Source organism: Telopea speciosissima, unplaced genomic scaffold (assembly GCF_018873765.1).
Source record: "Telopea speciosissima isolate NSW1024214 ecotype Mountain lineage unplaced genomic scaffold, Tspe_v1 Tspe_v1.0947, whole genome shotgun sequence".
Taxonomy (NCBI): domain Eukaryota; kingdom Viridiplantae; phylum Streptophyta; class Magnoliopsida; order Proteales; family Proteaceae; genus Telopea; species Telopea speciosissima.
The window spans coordinates 1-8,961 of record NW_025318283.1 but is presented as its reverse complement, the minus strand read 5'-3'; the positions used below and the strand labels follow the sequence as shown (position 1 = coordinate 8,961).

Genomic DNA, 8,961 nt, shown 5'->3' with positions numbered 1-8,961 from the left:
AACAACAAACAATATACTGAGAGCTAATGTGGACTTCAGCTTCTAAAGCTGAGGCAAAGGCGAATAATCTGCCTTGATAAAAATTCATTCCATCAAACAATCTGAGAAAATTATCTGTTCCATTTCCTGCCCGCTCCATTTCTCCAAGTGCCTCTAATAGAGAGGGGGGGGGGGGGTGGATCCTACTCGGGCAGTATGGTCAGGCAGGTCTAGGGTGATCATTTCCGCCCCCCTATTTGAGGAGCTGCCCGGGAAATGGAGCCAACAATGATCCACAATTTGAGTAGCCACCATATCGAGAAAATGGAGATTGGTATGTACATCCTATAGTAATCAAACAATGTTTAAGTATCGATTGTCAAGAGAAAGCGGTTTAGTCATGACAGGGCTTAAAATCCTTAAAGACAGAAAATTGTGACAATTAAATTCCATTTCCTTGTGACAAAACACACAACATAGAGGATCCACTTGCAAGAAATGAGAGACCTACTGAGATTTTCTATAAAACATTTTAAAATTTAGGATTTATGATGGAAGGCAACGGGCAAATAACTCTACCTATAAATTATTTTTTTTGGGTCCAAACAATACAAGGCAATTAACCTCTCTCACACCATACGCAAAGATATACAGATCTCACAGTTGAATAAGATTAGTTCTTTTTCAAGGGTGTAGTGGTCCGTATGTATGATGGATGATCCACGAGTATTTCACTGGATAAATTTCAGCCTATATCGAAATGGCTAAGAGATACAAAAATATTTCACACTATACTCCCTCCTGTTACTCACAATCTAAGATCCTTCTATGTATCCTTGTTGATCAATCTCAACATCCTCCATTTTCATCAAAAAAAAAAAAATCTCAGCATCCTTGTATCAGCTACAATTGTTTTAACTCTACAAGGAATCTGCAAATGGAAAAATAAAATGAAAAATGAATCTGAAAATGGAGAAAAAAAATGGAAATAACATTGCTATCAATACCACAGATGTACAAGGTTGGTCTGATCTTTGAGAGAATGGATGCATTTTAATGCAATGTAGCTCTACCTTTGTGCGGATGAAGAAATGCTCCCACAAAGTAGACTGAACCAAACTAATCAACTTTCTTATGGAAACTTCTGCAACAAACCCCGACATGCTCATGTAGGGATAGATTTGGTTTCAATTCCTTGCTTTCAGATTCTGATCTTGAAGTAGAAAGAATAATCATATGCCTTTAGTCATATGTCAAAAAATAAACAAATGGGTGGAACAAAGTGTGAAGCTCAAGGAGAAAGCTTTAGCATCTCAATGCTGAAATAAAAAATAAAATTGCGTTTACTCCTCGAATTATGGTACATTTCTCTTTCTATTTTACTCCACAAGGTGAGCGGAATGTGTTATATGCTACAATGCACAAGCCTTGCCTAATTGTTAAATTCCGAATCATTGGAATGTAGGCGAAAGAATTCTGAAAAGGCCATCTGGGTTATCAGCATGGACCTGTGGAAAAGTTCATAAAACTATGATCAGCTCCATTAATCTCTTTCCTATAATAATAGCTATACTATAAAAAGGAACAGTATTTTAGTCAGGTACAACTAGTTTAGAAATCCTTTACACAATAATTTAAATGGGGTGTCACGGGTTGGGTCCACACCCCAAAAGATGCACCTATTTGGGGTGTTATTGGATCATTCTGATTTTTCAGTCCTGAGATACAACAATTCTCTATCTGCCATTCTGTTTTCTTCTCTCTTTAGTGATCCGGTTAGGTACAAGTCTCTTGCTGGATTTTTCTGGTTGGGGACTAGTTTACTTATAAAAAATCTAGGGCCGTCATTTGTGGAGGAAACGAACAACATAAAATAGGATAGGGAAATTTATATTTACCACCCCTGGGATCTCATTTATTTCATAAACTTTCCCTGTATTTTGAAAGATTCTTACAAACATACCCCTACAGTTAGATGAGAACAGTTAAGTAATGATGTCATCGCCCAAATATTAACTAAATGCCCACAATACCCTTCATGAAGGTGCTTTTACATATTTACCCTCATTTGTTTGTAGCCCTAACCTGCTGGTTAATTTCTCTCTCCTCTCTCACTCCTTCCTCTCGCTGCCGGAGTAGCCCTCGAAGACCCCTTCCGCTGCTGCTCCCTCTAAGGCTATCTTCTCCTTCCCTTCCTTGCCCTTCATTATAAACAAAACCTGTCTTCCATTCTTTTCTACTTTGAACCCTTCCCAAACCGAAAGAAGAAGAATGAAGAGGCAGTGGCGCTAGTTCTGGCGTGGTTCAAGCATAGGATCGGGTGCAGGCATTACTGAGTTATTATCCCTCTTCAAACCCTAAATCCTAAACCAAGAAACCTAACCTAGAAAATAACTAGTTCCGCTATCTTAACCTCCAACTCCCGTAGAGCTGAATTCCTTAACAGAAGAACCTTTCTGATCTCCATCTTCCCTCACTGAATCCCTTATCTTCTCTGCAATCTCCACTGCTTCCTTCTTCATCTCCCCCTCTTTTGCACTTCTTCCCTCCCAACCCAACTCTCCACTCCCCTAGTCAGCTCCGCACACACACCCATCTCCTCTTCCATCATCTTTGAATTATAAGCCTGTTCCCCTGCTATTGGCCAATCTATAATGGGCACCCCTTGGCTTAAGCTCTCCAACACCGAATTCATCCACAGTGACTCAGAAAAGCTTCTGTCGATCCCTGTGACAGAATCTCCAACTGAGGCGCCTATCTATGCACCATCATTCCTTGCTTTCTCTTTCTCACTAGCTCTTCGAACCCTTTTGGCAACCACTCTGCTCTGAACTCAGCTTTAATGTTGAACCCAATCGGAGGCCTCACGACCCAGATGAACGGCTTCCCACTAACCTCCAAACCCATTGCAAGTTCCATCCTTTGGGTATAGCTGATTGTGTTCTGAGACCCAAATGAGATATACAGAATCAAATTTGGTGGATGAGAATCTAACCAATTAACGCAGTTTTCTGGTGAATCAAGCCAAGATTTTGCTGATTTCTCGTCTAAGGTACCGTTGCCCACACGTTTTTTTTTTATTTTTATTTTTAACTGGAAATCCCCTCTATCATCTCGGTAATGTTTGGTTGGAGGAAGGATTTTTCTTGTTTCTGAGATGGACAAGGCGGCAATTAGGCAATAGGCCTGGTTTGCTCCTGCAGGTGCAGGTGTCATCTGCCGCGAGGAGCATAGCAGTGAGGACTCGAGAGTCAGCTGTTTAACATACAGCTCTCCTGATGGACTTTCTCAGGCTTGATAGTGGCTTACTGGAGAAGAGGTAGTGAAGGGAGATGGGGGCTTACCGTAAATGGGAGAGATAGGTTCTCTGCCGTTAGGGTTCAAGAGTAGAAATAAGGGAAGAAGACGAAGACGAAGACGAAGAAGAGGACAAGGGCAAAATTATCATTTACTTCCAAAACTAACAAAGGTAGTACTCAGGGGTATGGAAGTAATTTTTTAAATTCCAAGGGTGGTAGACGTAATTGTTTGAAACCCCAGGGGTGGTAGATGTAAATTTCCCCTATAAGGCTGATGTAGACAAGGGCATGATCATGAATTCATAAACATGTATTCTAGGGGTTTGTCAACCTTCACTAGGGCAGAAAACCACATGTTGCTGCAGACTTGGATCTGTGTCTGCCATAAAAGAGTAATAGAAGGAATATAACAAAAATTGGGAGGGAGGTTCTATCAAAAAAATAAATAATTGGGAGGGAGGGGATGTGAAGAGGAAAAAAAAAAAAAAAAAAAGAAATCGATAATAATTAAATCATAGAATTTATAGCTTAGTTGTACCACTAGCATTCAAAAGTACAAATGGTCCTAGTCATAACATCATGCCAGTCAAGTAATAAATCCACATAATCTGATCAAAATCATATGGAAAATGATACAGATACGTCACCTAATGGGCTTATTTTATTGGAAATAAGCCTTGAGATTGGTTATGTATGTGTTGGGCCTTTGATCCCATGGGTTTGCTTTGTAACGGGCCACTTTAATGGGCCTAAAATATGAATAAGAAGTAGGAAAACAGGATTTTTCATTAGTTTAGTTACAGTCCTGTTTTGAATCTATTTCTTTCATTATTTTAGTTTCCAGTCTTGTTTATGCTACACTATTAGTCGTGGACGAGTTTTTTTGTTGAGTCATGTAACACCCGAAAGGGTATTTTGGGTTGTGTTTGTTCCCCATAGCTAGTAGAGTTGGCTATGTAGGGGTTAATTTGAAATTCTGCCCACTTCTTAAAGCTATAAATAGAGATGCTTGGTGATCACATTGATCATTCAAGCCGTTCTCCATATTCTGTTTTGTTAACATGGTATCAGAGCCAAACTCTCTGATCTAAGTTTTCAAAACCCACCTCCCTCCCTCTTTCCCTTGATTTTTTTCTTTTTTTCCTTGGTTCTCCTCCACAACTTAGGGCAGCACTAATGAGGTGATCATACGATCTAGATGCTGCCCTCCAACCTACCTCTTATCTCTATGTTCTAAATCCAACTTAAGATCGATGGCTGCTGCAGCCCTTCTCTGCGGATTTTGAGGTTCTCCTTTTTTTTTTGAAGATCAAGACTCTCAAGGTTGAAGATTGATTTTCCATGGGTGGAGATTCTTCTGCAGTCCTGGCCAGCATCTATCCTACCTCAACCAAGATTTTTTGAAGCCCCAACCCAAAGTCGATCTCAACTTTCAAGGTTTTCTCAAACCCTGACACCAATCGATTTTTTGGTTACGGCTGTTCTCTGCTGCTGATTTTTTCAGAGTTTTCTTCATTCAAGGAGGTCACTCGACCTTGATTTCAGCCACTGGTTCTGAGTTTTTGGCTAACATCAGGGTTTCTTCAATTTTTGGATCGATTTCTCTCTTTCTTGGCTGTCTGCATCATTCCTTACTACTTCAAGTGTTTTGTTGGCTGCAAGCATGACAGGCTCCGATTCTTCTTCTGCAACTTCTGGGATTGATGGACAGACCCTGAGACCCAGACAAATTTTCTTCCCCTTGCTGCTCCTATTAAGCTCAATGGCACTAATTATCTAATGTGGTCTAGGTCTACCTATTTGACCATTGCTGGTCGAGGGCTCATTGGCAACATTCTTGGAGTTGGGACTACCACCATGCCAGCTGAACCTGGTTCTCTACAAGACAGATGGATATCTCATGATGCTATGGTAATGTCCTATTTGCTCCATTCTATGCAACCGGACCTCTCTAGCAACAACTACTTCTTGAAACAGCCCATCAAATCTAGAGTGCTGCCACGGAGACTTACAGGAAGGTCGGGAATGATGCTCAAGTGTATGAGATTCACAAGAAGGTTCATGGCACCACTCAGAAGGAGCTGTCCGTATCTCAGTACTATGCTGCCCTCAAAAGTTTATGGCAGTAATTGGATCATTACTCCGATTTTCAACCCTCTACTTCTACTGATATTGCTGCCTATCGCAAAACCGCCGACAAAATCCGCGTGTATGACTTCTTGGCAGGTCTGAATATAGAGTATGATCCAGTGCAAGTTCTTAGCCGGTCTCTATTTCCTACACTAGAGCAGTCCTTTGCTTTGGTTCATACAGAGGAGACTCGTCGGGCTTCTATGTTGCATCCTTCTACTATTGAGAGATCTGCCTTGCAAGCTACTTCCAGCCCTACTTCTGTTACCATTACTGATGGTTGTAATGCTGCCTCCAAAGAGACTGTCAAGTGTGAACACTGCAACAAACCCTATCACACTAAGGCTCAATGCTGGAAATTACATGGGAAGCCTGCTGACTTTGAAGTTAAACGTGGTCGTGGGAAGCCCAAATCCAAGCTAATCATGCTGAAACTACTGTTTCTGTTACTGCTGCCCCTCCACAAACATTGGTCTCACTCCGGATGAACTTCTAGTTTTCCGTTGCATGCTCCAGGCCTCTTCCGTTGCACCTACTACGGCATCTGCACCTGCTGCCCATTCTGGTTCTCACTTTGCTTCAGATATTCCAGTTAGTAGTCATTGTGCATCGGCTGTCTCCAATTCCTGGATTATTGACTCCGGTGCTACTGACCACATGACTGGTTCCTCCCATATTTTTCACCAGTATTCTCCTTCTTAGCAAGACACTGTTCGAGTAACTAATGGCTCCCTTTCTCCTATATTCGGAAAGGGTTCCATTCGCTGCTCTCCTCCCCTTACATTAAATTATGTTTTGCATGTTCCCTCCTTTTCTACTAATCTTCTTTCAATTAGTAGTCTTACAAAAAATTTAAACTGCAAAGTAACTTTTTTCCCTTCTCACTGTGTCATACAGGATCTGGTGACAGGGACAACGATTGGTGGGGGTAAGGTACATGGTGGTTTCTACTTACTTGACACAAGTCAGACTGCTCTTCCACTAGCTTCATCTCTAGGCCATCAGTTTCATTCAGCTACGTCCCCTGACCGTCATCTTTGGCATTGCCAGCTTGGTCATCCTCCCCTTAGAACTTTAGCTCTTTTATTTCCTCAGTTAGTCAAAGCTAGTAAAACGGAAGAGTTTATATGTGAGGCTTCTGTTTTGGCCAAACAGACTCGTTCCAGTTATTCTCCTTTAAATAAAAGAAGTGTTTCCCCTTTTGATTTAGTTCATACTGATGTGTGGGGCCCTGCCCGTCGTGCTTCTATTTTTGGTCATAAATGGTTTGTCTCTTTTATAAACTGTTATACTCGTACTACCTAGGTGTACATGATGCAACACAAGCGTGAGGTTTTTCACTGTTTTCGGCTCTTTCATCGTATGGTTCAGACCCAATTCAATGCTACCCTAAAAATTCTGTGCAGTTACAATGGTAGAGAGCACATGGAGGGTCAGTTCCAAGCATATTTGGCTGAAAATGGGATTCTTTATCAGACCAGCTGTGTTGACACTCCTGCCCAGAATGGCATGGCTGAATGAAAGAATCGACATCTTTTGGAGGTTGCTCAAGCTATTCTGTTTGCCCGGTAGGCGGCAGGTACCTTCTCAGTACTGGAGTGATGCTGTCCTTACCGCTGCCTACCTCATAAACCGCATGCCTACTCATGTTCTTGATGGCCGTTCTCCTATTGACATCCTCCAGGGTCCTTTTTCCTTTGTGGTGCCACCTAAAATATTTGGCTGTATTTGTTATGCTCGCAACCATCATCCTGATGGCAAGTTTGACCCTCGTAGCATTAGATGTATTTTTTTTGGGTTATTCTGCTACCCAAAAAGGAAACAAGTGCTATCATCCTCCTACTCACCGCACTCTAGTTACTATGGACATTGTCTTCCATGCATCCCTGGCTTATTATTCTCAACCACCTCTTCAGGGGGAGCATGATTCAATGTCTGAAGATGTGCCTTCTATACTACCGGTTCCTATTCAGGGGGAGCCATCTCCTTCAGCCCCCACTCCAGCATCTAGTTTGGTTCCTGTTCAGGGGGAGCGTAGACCTGTAAGTCAGATCCCTGTTGATAAAGTTTATAACCGGAAGCACAAGGAGCAAGTTGAGACTACTACCACTACTGTACCTCTTCTCCAATCATCAGAACTTGATCCAGAGCCTGCTCCACCATTTTGTAAGGATCCTTCTCTTTGAATTACCTATTGTTGTTCGTAAAGGCATTAGATTTTGTACCCAACATCCCATCTCCAATGTTTTTTCCTTATGATTCTTTTGTCTTCTTCCTATCGTGCATTTTTATCTTCTCTTTGCTCTGTTTCTATTCCACAAAAGTGGCAGGAGGCAATTGCAAATCCAAAGTGGAAAACAACCATGATGGAAGAGATGAAAGCCTTATCCAAAAATGAGACATGGGAGCTAGTAGTTCCTCCTCCAAGTAAGAAACCAGTAGGTTGTAAATGGGTATTTGCTGTCAAGCAAAAGGTGGATGGGTCAGTCGAGAGATACAAGGCTAGACTTGTGGCTAAGGGGTTTACTCAAACCTATGGGATTGCCTACCAGGAGACTTTTGCCCCAGTTGCAAAGTTGAATACTGTTCGGGTTCTATTATCATATGCTGTCAATCTAGGTTGGGATTTATAGCAATTGGATGTGAAAAATGCCTTCCTTCATGGAGAGCTGGAAGAGGAAGTTTATATGGAGATTCCTCCAGATTTTTCTTCTTACAAGACTCACGGGAAGGTTTGCAGACTGAAGCGGGCATTATATGGGCTGAAGCACTCCCCTAGGGCTTGGTTTGGTAGATTCCATAAAGCCATGATCTCTGTAGGGTACAAACAGAGTAATGTTGATCACACATTGTTCATCAAGCGTCGTGGAGAAAAGATCACTCTTCTTAAAGTCTATGTTGATGACATAGTTGTGACTGGTAATGATGCTGATGAAGTTTCTCACCTAAAGCTTTTCTTGGGACGAGAATTTGAAATAAAGGATCTAGGACAACTAAGGTATTTCCTTGGGATTGAAGTTATCCGTTCTTCCAAAGACATTTTTCTCTCTCAAAGGAAATATGTTCTGGACTTACCCTCAGAGACTGGATTGTTAGGGTGTCATCCTTGTGATACTCCTCTGGAAGCTAATACTCGCCTGAAAGAGAAAGATGGTGATCCTGTTGATAAGGGGCGTTATCAACAATTAGTGGAAAAATTGATTTATCTCATCCACACTAGACCAGACATTGCATTTGTAGTAAGTTTGGTCAGTCAGTTCATGCATGATCCCTACTCAACTCCTATGGCTGCTATTCTTCGTATTCTCTATTACTTGAAGTCAGCCCTAGGAAAAGGGATTCTCTTGTCTCCGCATGATCATCTTCGTATTGAAGCCTACACAGATGCTGACTGGGGTGACAATCCTAATAGGAAATCTACTTCAGGTTATTGCACGTTTGTTGGAGGAAATCTTGTTACATGGCGTAGTAAAAAACAAAATGTGATAGCAAGGTCCAGTGCTAAAGCAGAGTTTCGTGCCATAGCTCAAGGAATTTATGAGTTATTGTGGCT

At 41.6% G+C, this 8,961-nt stretch overlaps 1 pseudogene; it reads right to left on the bottom strand.

The window, feature by feature from the left end:
- Positions 1 to 2,387: 2,387 nt before the first annotated feature.
- Positions 2,388 to 3,195, bottom strand: LOC122648391 (annotated as a pseudogene).
- Between the last annotated feature and the right edge of the window lie 5,766 nt (positions 3,196 to 8,961).